This window comes from Thalassophryne amazonica, chromosome 7 (genome assembly GCF_902500255.1).
Source record: "Thalassophryne amazonica chromosome 7, fThaAma1.1, whole genome shotgun sequence".
Taxonomy (NCBI): domain Eukaryota; kingdom Metazoa; phylum Chordata; class Actinopteri; order Batrachoidiformes; family Batrachoididae; genus Thalassophryne; species Thalassophryne amazonica.
In genome coordinates, this window is record NC_047109.1 from 101,636,282 (window position 1) to 101,659,269 (window position 22,988).

The following is a 22,988-nucleotide window of genomic DNA, read 5'->3' on the forward strand; positions in this document are numbered from 1 at the left end:
GTAGTATTCTGGAATATCATCTTCAGTGTAGGGACGCTTTACTAGTTTAAAGTCAATTTCATTATACTAAGAGCAAATCAAGATAAGAACACAAAAATTACTTTCCACACATTTGCTGTGGTTCTGAATCCTTCTCTTTCACACACAGTAAAATCCATGCCTTTTTATCAATGTGTAAAGGGAGAGCTCACGATATACGTTAAAAAAAAAAAAAAAAATCAGTGCATATAAAATAACAGTAAATTCTTTTTGAGCTCTGTCTGATTGGGAAACTACACCCCTCAGCATTCTGACTGCTTCTGTGTTTCACTGTAATTATGCTTATCCTCTTTTGGGGTGACCCCCCCCCCCCCATTTCCGTCAGCCCCATTCGTTCCTAAAAGCTTTATAGAGCCTGAGATGGTTGTCATGGAAACAAGGAGTATGCCAGGCACGTGGTCCCCTTTGGAACACAATTAATATGCAACCTGATTTTTTCTTAGTAACTGGTTGCAGGGAGGAGTCGATAGGAGGGAAGGTCTGGTAGTTTGGGGGAACAGAAATGAGTGTGATTCTGTAGTCCTGAGAAATGTGATCTTTATTCCATAGTGGACCATTTTAAAACACAGCGAAATTTGGACAGAGGAACTGTAAGAAGGACAAAATGCAACTGCCAAAGCAAAGACAAATAAAGTGGATATACAGTATTTGCTATGTTTTCATGCAAGACAATTTGAAAGATACTGAGGTACATAAAGGATCATATCAAAAAATACAGATATCTTTGCAACAATATGATAAAATTATATTCTAAGTCAGTGCAATACAGTTTTTGATACAGTTCCATGTATTGTTTTTGCATTGCTGTCTGATTTTTATTATAAAGTGTAGTACAATATAGCTGACTGGTAGTAAATGAATGCTGATACAAAGTGAGAATGGGCAAAAGAGTGAGGAGACAGGTAGAAAATGAAATGGATGGAGAGAAAGAAAGCAAAGGAGAGCAATGTGACAGCCACATAAAAGCAGCTGGTTGGAAAGAACCAAACGCGGAACCAATTAAATCCCTCCTCGTGCTTTGACCCTCCTGCAAGATGAGCAAAGAGTGTATGCATCATGGGCACGGTTGAAGGAGGTGACAAACTGTATGAGGAGAGACAAATCATTGGAAAGAGAAAAATGTAAAGTGGTAGGTACATAAGGCAGAAAATAAGACAAATACCGTATTTTAAGGAGTATAAGTCGCAGCTGTTCAAAAATGCCTCTTGAAGAAGAAAAACCCAAGTCACACCAGAGTACAAGTCACCCTTTTTTTCCCCGTGACCCAATGTTGGATAAGCAGTTGAAGAGTGTGTGTGTGTGTGTGTGTGTGTGTGTGTGTGTGTGTGTGTGTGTGTGTGTGTGTGTGTGTGTGTGTGTGTGTGTGTGTGTGTGTGTGTGTGTGTGTGAGACTGAGTAGGGCCATTTATGATGACGGACAAATATTTATACATGACATTGTCATATTTTTAATCAGAAAAATATATCCTACCATGAATTTGTCAAACTACATGAACAGTAGCTTTTCATATTTTTGACTGGAAATGTCTGATTGTTGTGACAAGGACAATGGAAAATTATGTGGGATCATTCTTCATATCTTCCCTAAAAGATATGTATTTTTTTAAAAACAGTCAAGGCTTTGATTTTATCATATAAAATCACAATAACAAGAATGAAAAAGAAGCAGTATAGAGGTAACAAACACAAATAGAACCATTAAAAAGTATAAAATATAACTGGGTCACAAATGACCTCACATGGTCTTTTTATTTGCTTAAGAAGGTTGGTCACTGGAGGGTTAATGCATGTTTTTTTTTTTTTTTGCAACTTTTATTTCAAATTAAAACAGAAAAGTTTATTATTAAAGCATGTTATGTCAAACCATCACTCATTAAACCAACAACAGACAACACAAAAACTGACACAACAAAACAGTTTTTGTAATTTAAGTCTGCATGACCCCCCACTAGTGATGGCTATATGAGTCCTCATAAAGGAGTTGCTCTTTTTTCTGAGCCCTCTAGATGGCCGTATTTTTCCACAAAAGTTTGCACAAAATCCTTTTCTGAAAAGATGCTGCCATACAGCGGTTTCAGAAAAAGAATGTAAATGCTTCATGAGCGTTTGCTCATGAAATAGACTGGATTTTGTGAGTACATTGGTAAATGACACTCACCACTCCTTCAAAGAACATTTAGCCTTTGTTTCAGTTTGCTCATTACAGCACCATGACTTCTCTTCCCACTGCTCACAGTGAAAGAAAGAAGAAGAAAAAACTAACATAGGTGCACACACAAGCCAAACTAACCTGAAAAATCTATAAAAAAAAAAAAAAAAAAATGACACCATGTCTGAAACAGACGATGCTCCATGAAAAAAACACATGCATGCATCACATGCAGGAGTCTCTTGTTTCACTTGCTGCTCAGTCTGTCTACTAGATGTGGGCGGATCGATCCTAATATCGATAATATCGATACCAATGCTGGTATTGATATTGAACGATCCTCGTGTAAGATCGACTGACTGTTGCACATGCAGATTCATCAAAGTCTACTCTCTGTCTGTAAGAGCAGCGCTGCGCTGTGTCACACAACACAAAGCAGCGCACCCTTGTATTGTGGTTTGTCAGCCCTCCACCTCAGGAGATTTTGTTTTAAGTTGTGTTGAGTGATATTTTTTAAACAAAAATGTTGATTGTGATAATAAAGTATTTTGTTGTCACGTACAATGTTTGGCGAAATTCTATCCTAGGTCTTTTGGATCCTTTTTTTCTATGAAGCTTAAATATGAAAAAGTATCGGTATCGATATTGGTGATACTGGGCCTGTATTTACTTGGTATCGGATCAATACCAAAATTCCCGGTATCGCCCACCTCTACTGTCTACATCATTTGCCTTTGTAAAAGGTTTTTATTCCTCACTGCAATTTGTGTGACTGTTTTTGGATGTGACTTTGACAGTACACCCTCAGTTTTGGCTTTTTTGTCTGCACGCAAATGTGCATCCGTGTTTTTTTTTTTTTTGCTCATGACTCATTCGGCTGATAAAACTGTTGTGTTGTATGATTTCTAATATATATCATTTATAATATATAAATCATACAAATACATAGAACCACATCTTTATAATCCATTACTGTGAGTCAGAGTTTTGCAGACTCTGAACAGCAGTCGTGTGACTATTTACAGCCGTGTGACTCTCATTGTTATAGCAACTGATGTGTATTTGATGGCAAATGAGGACTGCAATTATGGAGAAAGAAATCAGATCGAGTCACTTGTGAAGTCAGTGTAGTTCAGTAAGATCAGATTTGAAACAGAGAAACTTTAAATCTGGTTTGAATGGGCCGTCTGAACAAATAGTTTGTTTCATGTAGCCTGTTAGTGGCGCAGTGTAGGAGTCAATGAACACTGAGTATTTCAGTTCATGCCATTCAGCAGACTTGTTGAAAACACTGGAAATATAAGATGAACAGTGATGATGAAAGATGAGCAAATATTTAAACTTACATATTTTCATTCACTGAAAATATAAATTTTTGAGATTCTTTCAGTCATGGGCTGAGTTGAATTTTGGCTTGGAATATTTTTGCTGCCAGCTACTCTAAAATTATATTCAGTGCTCATATGGCAGTTCCACTCTGACTCTCTCCCTCTGTCTCACACACATACACACACACATATATATATATATATATATATATATATATATATATATATATATATATATATATATATATATATATATATAGTACAGTACAGTAGTGTTCAGAATAATAGTAGTGCTATGTGACTAAAAAGATTAAAAAAGTAGAAAAGGGGGTGTTCACAATAATAGTAGCATCTGCTGATGACGCTACAAACTCAAATCTGTTATGTTCAAACTGCTTTATTAGCAATCCTGTGAATCACTAAACTACTATTTAGTTGTATAACCACAGTTTTTCATGATTTCTTCATATCTGTGAGGCATTAATTTTGTTTGTTTGGAACCAAGATTTTGCTTGTTTACTAGTGTGCTTGGGGTCATTGTCTTGTTGAGGCACCCATTTCAAGGGCATGTCCTCTTCAGCATAAGGCAACATGACCTCTTCAAGTATTCTGACATATCCAAACTGATCCGTGATACCTAGTATGCGATATATAGGCCCAACACCATAATAGGAGAAACATGCCCATATCATGATGCTTGCACCACCATGCTTCACTGTCTTCACTGTGAACTGTGGCTTGAATTCAGAGTTTCGGGGTCATCTCACAAACTGTCTGTGGCCTTTGGCCCAAAAAGAACAATTTTACTCTCATCAGTCCACAAAATATTCCTCCATTTCTCTTTAGGCCAGTAGATGTGTTCTTTGGCAAATTGTAACCTCTTCTGCATGTCTTTTATTTAACAGAGGGACTTTGCGGGGGATGCATTTGCGTGCTGCAGCCCGTCGGGATTCCCTTTCATTGCTATGCTGATGACACTCAATTGTACATGCCAATAACTGCTGGTAATCTCATTCACATAAAATCTTTGGAAGATTGCCTTGCATCAGTAAGAAGTTGGATGTCTAGTAACTTCCTACTTTTAAATTCTGATAACACTAAAGTTGGTTCTTGGTCCAGCGAGGTATCGGCATCAATTTGATCAGCTGGCACTTAGCTTAGGTTCGTGTGTTATACATCATATGGATAAAGTGAGGAACCTTGGAGTCATTTTTGATCCTACCTTGTCCTTTGACCTCCACATTAGAGACATTACAAGGACTGCTTTCTTCCATTCGTCCCTTCCTGTCTATGGCTGATGCTGAGACTTTGATTCATGCATTTGTCTCTTCTAGATTGGACTATTGTAATGCTCCATTTTCTGTCTTACCGCAGTCCAGGATTAGGGGTCTTCAACTGGTTCAAAACGCTGCTGCCAGACTTTTGACACAAAGCAGAAAGTCTGACCACATTACGCCCATTTTGGCATCCCTGCAGTGGCTTCCAGTTGCTGCAAGATCGGATTTTAAAGTACTGTTATTAGTTTATAAAATTGTTCATGGACTTGTACCTCCCTATCTGGCTGACTTTGTAAGCCCCTATGTACCAGCTTGGGCCCTGCATTCTCAGGGTCCAGGACTTCTATGTGTTCCCAGGGTGAATAAAAAGTCTGCCGGTCACAGAGCTTTCTCCTCCCGTGCCCCAGCTCTGTGGAATGATCTCCCGGCACACATTCGGCAGTCGGATACTGTGGAGACTTTTAAGTCACGTTTAAAGACTCATTTGTTTTCCCTGTTTTATCATTAGTGTTATGATGTGCTTTTATTTTTGTATTCTTTTATGGTCGTCTTTTTATTGTTTTAAATTTTTAATTCAGTTTTTTTTATGTTGTGTGAAGCACCTTGGGACGATTTCATCGTGAATTGGCGCTATATAAATTAATACATTTGAATTTGAATTTGGGATTCTTAAAAATAAATTAGCTTCACACAGGCGTCTTCTAACTGTCACAGCACTTACAAGTAACTCCAGACTGTCTTTGATCATCCTGGAGCTGATCAGTGGGTGAGCCTTTGCCATTCTGGTTATTGTTCTATCCATTTTGATGGTTGTTTTCCGTTTTCTTCCACACGTCTGTTTTTTTTTTTTTTTTTTTTGTCCATTTTAAAGCATTGGAGATCATTGTAGATGAACAGCCTATAATTTTTTGCACCTGCATATATGTTTTCCCCTCTCCAATCAACTTTTTAATCAAACTACGCTGTTCTTCTGAACAATGTTTTGAATGTCCCATTTTCCTCAGGCTTTCAAAGAGAAAAGCATGTTCAACAGGTGCTGGCTTCATCCTTAAATAGGGGACACCTGATTCACACCTGTTTGTTCCTCAAAATTGACAAACTCACTGACTGAATGCCACACTACTATTATTGTGAACACCCCCTTTTCTACTTTTTTTTTAGTAATAGCCCAATTTCATAGCCTTAAGAGTGTGCATATAATGAATGCTTGGTCTTGTTGGATTTGTGAAAATCTACTGAATCTACTCGTTTCCATTTAACAATAAGAAATATACTCAAAAACTTGATTAATCTTTTAGTCACATAGCACTACTTTTATTCTGAACACTACTGTATATATATATATATATATATATATATATATATATATATATATATATATATATATATATATATAATGGCTAAGTGGATTCTTGTCATTTGATTGGTGCTTTGTACGTCACATGACATGGATTATTCATCCCATTTGTGTTGCATTGCAATTAGAGTGCAGTTTGGTTCCATTTAGAGTGCAAATTTGGTTCCATACGTTTGGTACCATTGCACTCTGCCCACACCCACACACACACACACATACACGCATGTACACACAAAACAAATCCACTGGACTGTGTGGAGGCTGTTAGCAGGAAGTTAGAATGAAAAGCTGGACTAATTTCTGATGGGTTTTTTTTTTTTTTTTTTGCTGCACTGAGGATGTATGCATTCTTTTTTGTAGTACACGTGCGCACAAGCACCGACCCAGTTGTGTGAGCGCGCGCACAGACATGCGGGACAGTGACACAAGCGAGATGACAATTTGCTTGAGCTAACTGACGGTGCTAAGTCTTGTAACACACACACACACACGCACAATCCACTCTGCTGTAAGCCATCTGGATGCATGAAGAGCTGTTCAGATGAAAAGCTGATATGATTTTTGGTTGGACTCAGGAACTACACAGTCTTTTTTTATGGAAGTTCAAAGTCAGTGCACTCCATCACTGGTCTACACATCACAATTTGGACTTAACCAGCAGTAGAACACCAAAATGTAAGTCCCTTTTCTGTTGTTTATAAATTAATAAAATATCAAATGACAAGGAACTATTTTAGCCATTATATAAAACAAATAATGACTGTTTTTACATTCTTCCAGTGGAACGAATATTTGACTTTGCCTCATTGAATGGTAGGTTCCAGCTTTCACCTCATGAAATATTCGTACCACTGAACTTAAACAGTCACTATTTATATAATATTTGGATGGACCATTTGCTATTTGTTGATCAGTACACACTTACAGTCATACATTAAAAGGTACAGGCAGAGTTTGCTTACTTTCACAGCACAGTGGGGGCACATATTATTATTATTATTATTATTATATTATTATTATTATTATTATTATTATCTCACAGTATGATAAGTATCTCACAGTATGTCATATAATAATCATACAAGAAAGGTAAAATCAAAGCAGGAACCATGAACTCCACTACAAGCTTCCATCACACACAAAGTGGCTCAGCAGTTAGTAGACCTCCTACTGCAGAATTTGACCAGAGAAAAAATTATTGTACAGGTTGCTCCATCTCACTTGGTAGTGCTACTTTTCCATCTTACACTATGCCTTTGGCTAAGAAGACACATTACAAATTATGGAATGTTCACTTGCACATGTTTGATTGGCCATTGCAAAGCATTGCCTCATAATATTGAAAGGTACTTCAGCAAAAGTTAAAAATTGGGATTTATTTATTTATTTATTTTTGTAGCGGTAGGTTGGCAGCCGACTGCATTATCATATTAGTCTGTTTAAAACATGTTAATCTTTTCTTATTTAAGGGCTAAAGAAAACATCCTCAAGGTTACAATATCTGGGTAATCTTTCACTTGCAGGCAAATGGTATCAATGGAGTAAATGACATACACTTTAAGGATTTGTTGTCACTGCATCACCCAATTTAGTAAAAAAAAAAAAGGAAAAAGAGACCCCTTAAATGATAATTGTTTTGTGAAAGAGGAAATGTCAAATGTTTCCAAAGAAAGGAGTTTGGATTTCAAAACCCCACATACTGAAATGTCTATGTATTCAGTCACAGGAAAGTATGTCTTGAGTGTCCACTTTTCCATTGTGAATATGACTTTTAAATGTAACTTCCCCACTTCATGTCTTTATTAAATTGAATAATATTGCCATATCTTAACTTGAAATTGATTTTGTGTGGAAGCAAAGACAGTTCTTCCAAGAAAGTTGGGACATTTCCTCTTTCTTAAGCTGACTGCCACCTCCTGACTAGATTGTGGATACAATCACCTGTTAACTGATCAAACTCCATGTGGTTTCCTTTTTGCAGAGCAACTTGGCAAACACTGGCCACACGAGGGTGGTAATGCAGGAATAAGCTGATTTGACAAACTCCAATGATCAGGAAGAAGATGAAGAGGAATAAATATGTGTTATACAGGCTACCATCAGGAAAAGCCCCAGGCAAAGACTGCACTGCAGCTGAAATAACCAAATGTAGAAAATCCTCTTTACGAGGTAGGCTGAAAAGTTCTAAGGCTCACCAAGAAGGAGAAATGCCATTTCAATAAAACTTGGCATGCATTAAGTTCAACTCTTCTGATGACTAACTGTGTTATTTTCTTCCTGGTTGTGAGCTGGTTTGTGGTTCATAGCCAAGTTTGAACGTTTGTGGTAGAGGGAAACGTCAAAAATGGACAAAATCTGGCATCGCGGTGTGATTAATACCTGCATAAGAAGGGGTTAAAGCCCAAGGACATTTATGCGGATATGGTTGCTACATTAGGGGATGAAGCTCCCTCCATATCTACAGTGCAGAAGTGAGCAGCTGAATTTAAGAGGGGCAGAGAGAGCCTTGAAGATGACCCAAGGTCTGGGCGGCCTGCAACAGCCACAACCCAGAATAACACTGACTTTGTTCATGAAATGGTGATGGACAACAGACGATCGACAATTAATCAGCTAGCAGATGCTGTGGGAATATCCCGTGAGAGAACTGAACACATTCTGCATGAAGAACTTGGAATGTCAAAGGTGTCAGCTTGGTGGGTGCCACGTCTTCTGACGCCTGATCACCAGGCTAGTCATGTCGAAGGCAAACTTGGCGCAATTTGAAGAAGATCCAGCCAATTACATGGAACGTTTTCTTACCCAGGATGAGTGTTGGGTTCACCACTTTGAACCAGAGACAAAAAAACAATCAATGCAGTGGAAACACCCAAGGTCACCACCTCCAAAGAAGGCCAAGGTCGTTTTGTCTGTGGGGAAGGTCATGGTTTCAGTTTTCTGGGATGCCAAAGGCATTATGTTCATGGGCTATCTTGAAAAGGGACAAACCATAAATGGACAGTACTATTCTAACCTACTGAGACAGTTACACGAGGCTATCAAAAAGAAGCGACCAGGAAAGCTGACGAAAGGGGTGCTGTTCCATCAAGACAATGCCCCAGCTCACAAGTCAACAGTGGCCATGGCCACTATCCACGAGTGTGGATTCGAACTGGTAGATCACCCACCATACTCCCCTGACTTGGCACCCTCTGACTTTCATCTGTTCCCAAACCTGAAAAAAAAAATTGGCTGGGAAGCACTATCGGAGCAATGATGAGGTCATGGCTGCCGTTGAGGACTATTTTGACTCTCAAGATGAAAGCTTCTATGCCAAGGGAATTGAAGCACTCAAGCACCGCTGGAAGAAGTGTGTGGAGTTACAGGGAGACTATGTAGAAAAATAACCCTGAATTTGTTCAGTTCGACAAATGCATCATAGTCAGCCTTAGAACGTTTCAGCCTACCCTCGTACTAGAGCCTCTTTACAGGCTCTTGTGTCAATGCTGAGAAGAAGGTACCGCACCACAAGACATGAGGAATGCCAACATTGTGACCCTATACAAGAATAAGTGTGATCGGGGAGATTACAGCAACTATTGAGGAATGTCTCAGCTGGGTACTGTCGGCAGTATCTTTGTTCACATTTTCAGAGACTTCTCAAGCTTGCAGGACAACTATATTTCAAATCAAACTATGGTTTTCATGCATACAAGTCAACAAAAGAGATGATCTTTATACAAAGATATTGCAATATTGCTAAATGGAGGCCATTTTGGATGCCATTTTGGATTTCGGATCCCCAGAATGTGAAGAAAAAATTGCACCCTATTTTTTAAAGTTTATGATATCTTGTGTCAGCGAGGTCTTCAATTCCCACCTCCGGGAGAGCTTCTCCCAGAGACCTGGGGGAGTTTGGAGACGTGGAGTCCGAGTGGACCACCTTCTCCACCTCCATTGTCGATGCGGCCGCTCGTAGCTGTGGTCGCAAGGTCTCTGGTGCCTGTCACGGCGGCAATCCCTGAATCCGGTGGTGGACGCTGGAAGTAAGGGATGCCGCCAAGCTGAAGAAGGAGTCCTACTTGTCTTTGTTGGTAAGTGGGACCCCAGAGGCAGCAGACAGGTACCAGCAGGCCAAGCGTGCTGCAGCCCATACGGTCGCAGATGCAAAAACTCGGGTCTGAGAGAAGTTCGGGGAGGCCATGGAGGAGGACTATCGGTTGGCCTCAAAGAAATTCTAGCAAACCGTCCGACGCCTCAGGAGGCGGAAGCCGCTCTCCACCAGCACTGTCTACGGTGCGGGTGGGGAGCTGTTGACCCTGACTGGGGATGTTGTTGGGCGGTGGAAGGAATACTTCGAGGATCTCCTCAATCCCATTGTCAAGTCTTCTGAAGAGGAAGCAGAGACTGGAGACTCAGAGGCGGACTCATCCATCACCCAGGCCGAAGTCACCGAGGTGGTCAGAAAGCTCCTTGGTGGCAAGGCTCCTGGGGTGGATGAAAGCTGTCCTGAGTACCTTAAGTCTCTGGATGTTGTGGGACTGTCTTGGATGACACGCCTCTGCAACATCATGTGGCAGTCGGGGACAGTGCCTCTGGATTGGCAGACCGGGGTGGTGGTCCCTCTGTTTAAGAAGGGGGACCAGAGGGTTTGTTTCAACTATAGGGGGATCACACTCCTCAGCCTCCCCGGTAAGGTCTGTTCCAGAGTGCTGGAGAGGAGAATTCGACTGATAGTCAAACCTCGGATTCAGAAGGATCAGTGTGGTTTTCGTCCTGGTCGCAGCACACTGGACCAGCTATACATCCTCCATCGGGTGCTCGAGGGTTCATGGGAGTTTGCCCAATCAGTCAACATGTGCTTTGTGGTTCTGGAGAAGGCATTTTGACCGTGTCCCTCGGGGCACCCTGTGGGGGGTGCTCCAGGAGTCCGGGGTCCTTTGCTAAGGGCTATCCGGTCCCGGTACGACTGCAGCAGGAGCTTGGTTTGCATTGCCGTTAGTAAGACAAACCTGTTTCCAGTGCACGTTGGCCTCTGCCAGGGCTGCCCTTTGTCACCGGTTCTGTTCATTACCTTTATGGACAGAAGTTCTAGGCACAGCCAGGGTGTAGAGGGGGTCCGGTTTTGGAACCACAGAATCTCATCTCTGCTGTTTGCGGACAATGTGGTTCTACTGGCTTTGTCAAATCTGGACCTTCAGCGTGCACTGGGGTGGTTTGCAGCCTAGTGTGAATTGTCCGGGATGAAAATCAGCACCTCCAAATCCGAGGCCATGGTTCTCAACCACAAAAAGGTGCCTTGACTTCTTCAGGTCGGTGGAGTGTCCTTGCCTCAAGTGGAGGAGTTTAAGTATCTCGGGATCTTGTTCACAAGCGAGGGACAGATGGAGCGTGAGATCGACAGACGGATCGGTGCAGCATCTGCAGTGATGCGGTCGCTGTATCGGACCATCTTGATGAAGAGAGACTTGAGCAGGAGGGCAAAGCTCTCGATTTACCAATTGATCTACAGTGCGACCCTCACCTATGTTCATGAGATTTGGAATACAAGCAGCTGAGATGAGTTTCCTCCGCAGGGTGGCTGGGCGCTCCATTAGAGATACGGTGAGGAGCTCGGTCACTTGGGAGGAGCTTGGAGTCGAGCCGCTGCTCCTCTACACCGAAAGGAGCCAGCTGAGGTGGCTCGGGCATCTTTTCTGGATGCCCTCTGGATGCCTTGTTGGAGAGGTGTTCCGGGCACGTCCCATTGGGGGGAGGCCCCGGGGAAGACCCAGGACACACTGGAGGGACTACGTCTCTCGGCTGGCTTGGGAACACCTCGGGGGTTCCCCCGGAAGGAGCTGGGGGAGGAATGTGTGGATCGGGAGGTCTGGGGGCTTTGCTTGAGCTGCTACCCTGTGACCTGACTCTGGATAAAGTGGAAGAAAATGGATTGATGGATGGATATCTTTTTTCAAAATCAAGTGAGTTTTTGCTTTTACCAAAAAATTACAAATGATCCTACTATAAAGAGTAATGCAGAGAAAATCAGAAACCCCTCTACCTCACATTTATTGACTTGACCAAAGCATTTGATCTTATGAGCAAAGATGAACCTTTCAAGATTTTACCTGATTGGTTGTTCAGCCACACTCTTCAACAAGTCCTTCCATGATGGTATGATGAACACAGTCATGTACAATGGCTCCATATCAGACAAATTCAAAGTAAATAGTGGGATGAAACAAGGTTTTGTCCTTGCACTAACCCTGGCTACTTTCCAGCACTGCTCAGACACACCTTCAAATCAGCCACTGATGGACTTCACCTCTACTCTCAATCTGACAGTAATTTGCTTGATGGAAAACTTTTAACATTTTCTCAACTGCAGAGCTCTCAAGTTGAGATTCGCTCAGGAGTTATTTTCCACCAATTCTTGTCTTGCAGGTCATAGCAGTGAAATGTTTCAGAATGTCATGCATTAGCATGAGAGCAGGAGAACATGTTGAGTCTCATGCTGAATGCATGAGACCTGACAGGACTGCTTTTGAGCATGAGTATCACGCCAAATGAGTGAGACTTGAGAGCTCTGCAACTGAAGCCTAAGACAAGGAAAGCACTCATCGAGCATATTTTTTTTTTGCAGATGATGAAGCCTTATTGGCACACTCTGAAGCAGATCTTCAGCTTGATTGACCTTTCTGCAGCTGCATATGAGCTCATCAGCCTCATTATTCAGCCTGAAGAAAACGGAGGTGATGGGATAGGGAATACCAAGTCCTCAATCTGTCGGAATCAAGGACTATCAACTGACATCTGCCTCCCAGTTCACATACCTCAGCTCAGCTATCACAGCTGCCGAACTGAGCAAACAGATCAGCAAGCTTCCAGTCTCTCCAGACTAATCAAGAAGGTGTGGGAAAACAAACAGCGTAATAAATCAATCAAAATAAGCTTAATCAGTGCCCTTTTTTAATCAGTCCTGGATGACCTACTGTTTACAGGTAAGGAAAGTTCATCTCATTCATTAATTCATTATTGGTTTATTTGACAGGGACAGTGCATATTAATGAACGTACAATTGTATATGTATATATATATATATATATATATATATATATATATATATATAAGCAGCATAGTCTGGCAAGACTGAAGGATGTCATTCATTCATTCATATACAGTTGTATATAAACGTTTGGGCACCCCTGATGATTTCCTTTATAATTCATTGGTTGTTTAGATCAGCAATTTCAGTTAAATATATTATATAGCAGACAAACACAGTGATATGTGAGAAGTGAAATGAAGTTTCTAGGATTTACAGAAAGTGTGCAATAATTCTTTCAACAAAATTAGGCAGGTACATAAATTTGGGCACCCCTCAGGTGATATCCCTCACCTGAGTCTCTCAAAGTAACCGATTTGTTTGACACAAAGTCAAAGAGTTTGTGAAGTATTACAGTGTGTAATTCATGAAACAATGCAATACTTTTTTAAAAGCCCCCCAGATTCAATCTCCAGAGCCCAAATTGCAAACCATTACACTGCAGAACCACTATCCAATGATAAAATTCTTGTTTCTGGCCAACACTTATTTATAATATATATATATATATATATTCAATCGTGTCGTATTTTAATCATCTATAACCTATGCTACAGCAAGTCACATGGTTCCATAATTCATTTAGTGATGTGTGCATTTACACAATACCTTCACTTTCTTTAATAAAAAAAAACATTGGATCAAGCATTCACTGTTAATACAATGTCAAAGAACCAAGGACACAGTTTTGCGAGCATGTGTGCACTTCTGGACTAACTATCTACCATCATTATGATGGAACTGTGACCCATTCCAAAAGTGCAAGGTTTGCCTGTGGCTACAATGAAACCAGAATAAAACCAAACTGCATTTCCAGCTCTTTAGTGACCTAGGTTCCAATAAAATTTTACCAGGCTCACCCTGCGTGTCTTTTTTCCCCCAAGATTCCTTACCAAGTTTCCACTGGAACAGATGGAGCTATTAAAATAAATAAGATCTGATGACAATCTAAAAGGTTTTCATTGCACTGATGAGTAGTTTCAGTTTAGGAGTGGTATGGCCTCAGGAAGATTTTAACACTAAAGCAGTACCTCTTTTTTTTTACTGAGCCAGATGTTGAACATGGATCAATTTGAGCATGAAAATCTTCCAATTCTGCTTGAATTTAACAGGCAGCAGCAGTTCAGGCATTCTGAGCTGATGCTGTTTTAGAAGTATGAGAGCACGGACATGTTCCATTACCTTGTAAAATGTACTTGCTTACAACAGACATCTTTTATTCAAAGCAGAAACCCATCAGACATGGTTTTCTATGTTTGTACTTAGGTTTGCTAATAACAACAAATCATATCTTCTAAAAAATAAATTACAATACCTTTATTGCATGAAATATTTTCTGCTTGGTCTCTTTGATATTTTTGACTTATTGTTACTGTTCTAGACCACAAATACAAAGAAACTGAATCTGGTGGGCTGGATGACTGCTGCCACCAGGCTTCTGTCTGCAAAACAACACCCAGAAAAAAGAGGAACGAGATACAGATGGTGTGATAAAAATAACTGTCATCTTCATCATAAATACTCTTTACTGTCATCTATATAGACTGTAACAATAAAACCTTTGTGCACAACTGCAATGTTAGACTGACAAATATGTGACATTATTTTTAGGGATATTATATACTGCCTTGTGCAAAAGGTTTTGGCACATTTAATGTCTAATGTAAAAAGTTTGACCACTTTCTGCTCGCTAAGGTGATCTGCAACTTTGAAGAAATGTTGTATTTATTGTTTTTTAATCACTTCATTTTTTGAGAGATTGACAGTGATTTCATTTGTATACTGAATTTATCATTTGAAAATTAGGTTTGTAATTTGGCTGATTGAATAGTTTCTTTCATGAAAGAGAAATTTTTTAAAAATCTCAAATGCGACTTTATAGCAACACAAATTTTTGGATATTGTGGTTGGACATACAAAAATCTAGTTTACCTGAAACTTTTTCAATCATAGCAAGCTGGACTTGCTTGAGTTTTTCAAACACATCACTGATTCAACAGAAAATATCACTGGAATTTGTATTAGAGTTTGATAACTGATTAGTTATTTTAATGAAAGGGAAATTATACCATTACAAAAATTTGGATATTATAAATAATGGTTCTTGGACCAGCAAGATATTGGCATCAGTTTGACCAGCTAATGCTCAACCTAGGCTTGTGTGTCATACGTACATCACACTGACAATGGGAGAAACCTTAGGGTAATTTTTGAGCACACATTGTCCTTTGACCTACACATTAGAGATATTACAAGGACTGCTTTCTTCCACCTGAAAAACATAGCAAAGATTCATCCCATCCTGTCTATGGCTGATGCAGGGACTCTGATCGATGCATTTGTCTCTTCTAAATTGGACTACTGCAATGTTCTATTTTCTTGTTTACTGCAGTCTGGCATTAGGGGTCTCTAATTGGTTCAAAAATGCTGCTGCCACACTCTTGACTGGAAGCAGAAAGTTCAACCACGTTACACCTATTTTGGCATCACTTCACTGGTTTCCTGTCTCTGTGATGTTGGATTGTAAGGTTCTGTGATTAACCTATAAAATTATTAACGGACTAGCACCTCCCTGATTTAGCTGACCTAACCAAACCCTATGTACCAGCCCGGGCTCTCTGTTCGCAGGGCACAGGGCTACTTTGTATTTCTAGGATGAATAAAAAGTCTGCGGGCCACAGAGCTTTCTCTTATCATGCCCCTGTTTTGTGGAATGATCTCCCAACAGAGATAAAATAGTCAGATTCTGTAGAGACTTTCACGTCCAGACGTAAGACTACACCTAAGGTATAGTTCACCAGCAGTAATTTAACAGGAAAGCTGAGGGAATACTAAGCACCTCCCTACTTAGCTGACCTAATCAAACCCTATGTACTGGCCGGTCTCTGTGTTCTCAGGATGACAGCATGACTTTGTATCCCTAGGGTGAATAAAAAGTCTGCGGGCCACAGAGCTTTCTCTTATCATTCCCCTGTTTTGTGGAATGAACTCCCAGTGGAGTTAAAACAGTCAGATTCTGTTGAGACATTAACGTCCAGACTTAAAATGCACCTCTTCTCCCACTCATATAAGCATACTTACATAGTATGGTACTGTGCTTATTATTCCTTTAATTCATCATAGCAATGGAACAAGTCTTGGCCTAACTTCATCTAAAGTTTGGGTTTGTCAGTGAAGCTTGTGGCTAGCAGCCGGCGACCACCTTAGTATTCCCTCTGCTTTCCTGTTGATTTGCTGCTGGTGAACTATATCTTAGGTGTAGTTTTCCCATCCAACTGATTCTGCTCTTTTTCTCTCTGTCTGAGGTACCAATGGCACCACACAAGGATGATAGCTGCACACTACAGTGCGCTGGAATGACTATGAGATGCCATGCCTGAAGCTGTGCAGCACTCTGCAGTCTGTGTTTGGAATCAACTTTGCTGTGGTGACAGGCCCACTGATGGTGTGATGGAGGAACACTGGCCATGCACCCCAGGCCGCTGGATGACCTCCTGTCTGCGGTGCAAATGTTTGTGTGGTCACCTCAATCATTGCACTTTTTCATGTTGCTTTCTGTTTTCTGTTTCTTCAGGGTTTGTAAAAACTTTATAAAAACCTTGTAATTGTTAGAATGGCCTAAGCAGTGGGTCACCCCTCTGAGTCTGGTCTGCTTGAGGCTTCCTCCTCCATTTCATCAGAGGGAGTTTTTCCTTACTACTGTCACCTGTGTGCTTGCTCTAGGGGTTGGTAAGGTTAGACCTTACTTGTATGACAGTGCTGTTGTTGTGATTTGGTGCTATATAAATGAAATAAATTTAATTTAATTTAATATTACAGCAGCAGTCAGGGAAAGAAAAAAATCTGGTTGCCTGCCTGAGTTTCTAGAAGACATTTAACCTCTCATCCAACAGGCTTCTTCAGTTTGAGAATTAAATGAGAAAATATTTTTTTTCCAAATACAAAGGGATATCTTATCCAACGGCCTGAATTTTGCAGTAACACCAGAAGCGATACCAGTAACAAACCACATTATGGTCACAGAGTCAGCCATGAGAAACAACAATTTGGCAGATGAGACAGAACAGCTCAGACTGAGGTTATAAGGCACCCTTGGTTGTGCAAAAGCTTCACCTACCATTCTCAAGATGCAAGAAAGCAATGCACTGGACACATTAGAGAAAGACCAGAATATAACTGTTGTTTGCCAGTAAAGGGAGACACAAAGGGAGCTTGAATCAAGGTGAGTCTTCTCAGTGAAGCTAACACATATGAGAAAGATGTGAGATCTTATCTGCAGCTAGCAGAAGCAGATAATAAACTACAAGTGAAAAAGGACAAACCCATTTACCAACTAATCTGTTATGGCATGTGCCCTAATACCTGCAGCATTGTAGCCAAGCAATTAATGCCTTTTTTCCAGAGTGGAAGATTCCCGATTCAAAACCATCCCCATGTAATATGGAGAAGTGTCAGGAAGGGCATCTGGTGTGAAACTTGCAGATCCAAATCTGATCTGCTGTGTCAACCCCAAATGTAAAACTGAGAAGCTGAAAAGACTTAACATCAAGACTTAACATCATGCAACCATCTGTAGCCTAACTGTGAAGGCACCACTCGAGATTTTTTCTCTCTCTCTCTCTTTTTTTTCAGTTATATGTACACAATGCCCTTGTGTACTTTTGTTAATAAATGGTTTAGTAGTCTTTACACAATAAACTTGTGTAGGACACCTTGTGCAATATTTACACTTGTGCACGTGCAAATGAGTGTATTGGGCAACGTGCAGTACAACCCACTACTGTAATACGCAATTCAACCAGACACTGAAGCACTTTGCACATAACACTTGTCACTTAATGCAGTACTTTTGCACCTCAATCACCCATCACCATAAAACTCTTTTGGTTCCTCCACCTGTCGGCTGCTTATTAACGATCAATTGTTGCCACTTTGAATTTGTAAATATTTGTATGTATATTCGGTTTTAATTGTTTTCTGTCATGATTGATTTGTTTTGGTATGTTGTGTGTTCTTAGTCAATTTCTGTGTTACTGGGACTACGGATGGAAATTAGCATCCTGCTACAATCCGGCATATTTACATTTACATGTAACTATGTTCATTAATATGCATTGACCCATTTCAAATAAACGTGACTTAACATTAAGACCACCCTCTGGAAGCTAAATCTTGCATCTTGTTATTTCTGCAAGTCGAGGACAGCAAACCTTTCTTTGCCACCAAAAGCACCTACTTTGGTAGTTGCCTCACCCTACCCAACACCCACACTGCAAAAACTCAAAATCTTTTCCCAGGCAAATTTTTACATTTCTAGTCAACATATCTCATCACACTTAATATAAGACATAATCACCTAAACAGTAACATTCAAGTGAGACATAGAAGTTCCTCCAGTTTGTTTGTAGACAGTGCATCTTGAATATCTTGTTAAGTGCAACAGTCTTCAAAACATCTTGTTTTGAGTCATATGTTAGACAAAACAAGCTTTTTTTTAAATGCTGTGGGCTCTTTCAACTTTTAAAATAAGTTAATTATTTTGTGGGACAAAGCACCGGCGTTCTCTGGTTCAGGCTGTGGAGTGTTCCCCCGGAGCAGACAAATACTGAGGGACTTTCTTTAAAAACTCTACTTTTCTTTGGGCACAACAAGGAATTAAAGAATATTCAGACATCATTTTCCAAAATGAGTACACTTTATGTGGATAAGATTTTGTCAGGGTGTGATGATGAATCTGGCTGAAACAATGTAAAAGGTAAGATTAAGACTTTATATTTACTAAATGTATGAATTGTTTTAATATTTGAAATAGTCTGAACTGTTTGCATGTGGATTGTGGCTTTAGCTGTTGAGCCAATCAATGCGCAGCAGTGGGTTAGCGCTTCCAGACTGTAACCAATCCATAATTTTGGAACCCCAGTTGCCAAAAAAATGGTATGGTACATGTTCCTCTGGATGTGGAAGTGCACAAAATAGCCTGCTGTACTGACCTGGACCACTCAACAGAAATGGGGTCCACTTTGCCATATGCTGGCTAAATCATGGTGTGACAGCTGTGTAACTTATTTGACGTAGCCAGTGTATTCGCCAAATTTTTCACAAGTTGGCATACACTGGCAAAATTGTCAAGGTGTGACAAGCTCATAAGGAGCTTCACCCTTGGCCAGAACCACAACAAATGCTGCTTTGGCTTCAAATTTTTACCCCAATTGAGCATGATCAAACACATTTCAAGCCATACTCACTAAGAATACCCTGTTTAAAGAAGTTTGAACATGTTTGTGGCCGTTAAGACTACAAACTCCCAGAAGTTACCACATACGAGCAAAGATTTTGTGAATCTGGATGAAATTTTTTAAACTTTTTAAAATTTTTACCCCAATTTCAAAACTGGTGCTAATGATGGCCAAAAACTAGTTGTTCCAGATTGACAAAGACAGATGTAAACTTTTCTATGATGTTTCAAAATGTGCCCTGATTTGCTATTCAAGATAGAACAGGAAGGAACAGCGTTACGTGGAAGAACCCCATAAGCTGGCTTTGATGTCCAGTACCTTAATTTGGAGACAGAAATGAATTCTCAGGACGTCCCAAAGAGCCGTCTGACCAAGTGAATCAAATGCTTTTCCAAAATCAACATAGGCTGTGAAGGAGCACTGTCAATATTCCTACTTCAATATTCCTGCTTGTGTTCTGTGAGCACTAACAGACTTGCAAACAAAAGCTTGGCTGAGTAATTGGGTTGCCACTGTCTTCAATTGTAGCCAACATTCATATGGAATAAGTTGAGAACCGAGGTCTGATTTACTTCACATGCACATCTAAACCAGTAGCTGGCAGCATTTCCTGACACCTCAGTTAAAATCAAAACTCAACTGAAAAAGATCAACAGAAGTAGTAGAAGTCTTCATAGAACACACCACTGCAGTGGACAACAATATCAAATTCACTCAAGCTGATTTCAGAGAAAATGACCTGGCTTTCTTCGACTGTACAGTGCACGTTGAAGATGACAGGCTTCATCATCAAAGCACACAGAAAACCAACACACATGAATCAATGTTTGCTCTTTGATTATCACCACCTACTGGAGCACAAGCCGGGGGTTATCAAAACTCTATACACCACTGGGCTGAGAACATGCCCACAATGAAGGAGGCAAAGGAAAAGCAGAAAACTTCAGGGAAGCCCTCAAAACCATGGATACTCAAACAGGATCTTTGTCAGTACTGTAAAGTGGATAGAGAGCAAAAGCACAATAAATGCTGCAATGTTGGTATTCCATACATTACAGCAGTATCTGGGGAAAAAACAAAACAAAACAAAAAACTGAGTATAGCATATGAAAATCCACATCTCTGTGCAATAAGACACTGAGGCATAGGCTTGCCCACCTTAAGGACAAAACACCCAGGCATAAGCAGGGCACTGCATGTATAGGTGCTGGTCATATAATTAGAATATCATGAAAAAGTTTATTTATTTCAGTAATTCCATTCAAAAAGTGAAACTTGTATATTATATTAATTCATTACACACAGACTGATATATTTCAGATGTTTATTTCTTTTAATTTTGATGATTATAACTGACAACTAATGAAAATCCCAAATTCAGTATCTCAGAAAATTAGAATGTTACTTAAGACCAATCAGAAAAAAAAAAAAAAAAAGGATTCCTAGAAAGGTTGGCCAACTGAAAAGTATGAACATGAAAAGTATGAGCATGTACAGCACACAATACGTAGTTGGGGCTCATTTTGCCTGAATTACTCTGTATCTTTAAATTAATTTATTGTCTGTTACTTTTGTTCTTCTACAACAACTGAATGGGTAAAGATAACCTACCTCTTTGGGTCAGAAGTTCAAACCATTCCAAAAATGTTTGAATGCTGCAAATGAACCAATCAAATGTTGGTCCTTTGGCCTGGACTGTGGCTTGAGGTATCTTTCAAACTGAAAAATCCAAAGCACCCTGAGACACTTGCATGCTGGATCAAGTCCCGACAAATGTGTCATATGGCTACAGTGTGATAGTTGAAGTTCCCTTGTAATGCAAGTGAAACACTTTGTCTGAATATCCCTATCAATCTGCATGTTTAACACAAAGCAGTTCCAGTGATGAGACCTGACACCAAAGACATCTAGTTGCTGCCTTAAGTCACCAGTTAGTGTCCAAGTCTCACAATCATACGGTACAAGAGGAACCTTAACCCTAACCCTAACCCTTAAGACTTGGAACTTTGTTCACCAGCAAAGGCATCTGCATCACCGAACACCTCTGTCACGCAACCTCAGTTAAACTCTGAGTCATATGCCTGCAATTTGTCACCATTAAAACACTAAAAAACTGAAGAAGCCTTTCCAGCATTGCAAGATGTACAATAATTATTGCATTTATATGATCATTTTGCCCTCTGTTCAATGTACCATCAGTCCTGCCAAAGTTTGAATAACGCATGATATTTTTTTCATTTTGTTCCAGTCTTAGTTGTTGTAATAATCAGTATAGAAACATATGGATCTGATGTCTGTGTCTACATGTGCATGCTTATTGTGATGATGAATCTGAATATGGACTGTGTGTCTGTCTTCACACAACTCTTTTCCAGTCAATAATGCGTGTTGTGGAGAATGTACTTTAACGCACAAGAACAATGTTGGCCTCTCACTCTTCTCTCATATGTGGTGTATGGAAGAACACATTTACTGCAATTTGTTCCCTTGGGTACAATTTTACAAATTGTTTTTCTCAAAAATGCTAATTTTAAGTCTCTAGTACAATGCATAGCCATTTTCCATCTGGCAATACTGCTGTCAAATGAGTAGGGAAATGTCAGATTATTGGGGACGCTCAAACAAGTCCTGTTATTTACCTCCATTCACCTTGATACAACTACACATCTGTAGTTATGGTGACCTCGGGGTGTAGCTATGGTGTTCTTTGGAGGTCCTTGCCTTTAAAGATGCTGAGAAATTATTTTCCTCTACCACATAATAATAGCATGGACCATTTGTGTGTGTTGAGAACTTTTATTGCTGGAGCTGGTGTTTGTGAACCTGCTTACAAAAAAGTTCTCAATGATCTGAATTTTATTTCATCATTCAGACTCCATCTGTCATCAATTCATGTTCTGTCTTTTTGTCACTTTAGTGGAACAGACAATTCCTCATACATTATGGTGTAGTCCTGACTGACAGGAAAACAGTCTGCATTCAGACTGAACTGCACTTGAAAGGACTAGTTAATGAGGAAAGTGCTGTTGCAGTTGCCAAAACTTTGTGGCTGCATCACTTTTATTGTGCTTTTTCAGGCAAGTAAGTGCTCTAAACTGAGGAGTGCGATTGTTCTCTAAATACTTTGTGTTAAGTGTTTTCTGCAGGTGCGCCAGATCTGTAAGGGAGAAAGTCAGATGTTTTGGAGTGCCATCTACAAAGCATTTTTTAAAGGATTGTAAGAAAGCTGGAAATGGAGCCATGTGCATACTGTGCAAAGCTGCAATTACTTTAGACAGCTGTGCCACCAGGCTTTACAAACTGCGATGGAGGATGAACTGTCAGCCAGCACATTGGGCCTGAATTACCAAGGTCCTATATAATGAGTGCTAAATGGAGTGAGTGTTCCAGACTTTTGCAAGTTTTATGAGTGATTTAGTGAGAATAATTGTGCACATGACAGCTGTTGGTAGGGGTTTTTATATATTTTAGATAGAAAGACATAAGTATCACATTTAAATGTTTTAGGGAGTAGATGTTTTGTTAAAAATAGGCCA

The 22,988-nt window shown here is 40.0% G+C and overlaps 1 long non-coding RNA gene across 1 annotated transcript; it reads right to left on the reverse strand.

Moving 5' to 3' along the window:
* Nucleotides 1-473: 473 nt before the first annotated feature.
* Nucleotides 474-16,476, reverse strand: LOC117513361. Its single transcript, XR_004561581.1, has 3 exons — nt 16,349-16,476; nt 2,214-2,220; nt 474-485 (listed from the first exon to the last, which is right to left on the reverse strand). It is a non-coding gene; the product is annotated as an uncharacterized LOC117513361 (long non-coding RNA).
* Between the last annotated feature and the right edge of the window lie 6,512 nt (nt 16,477-22,988).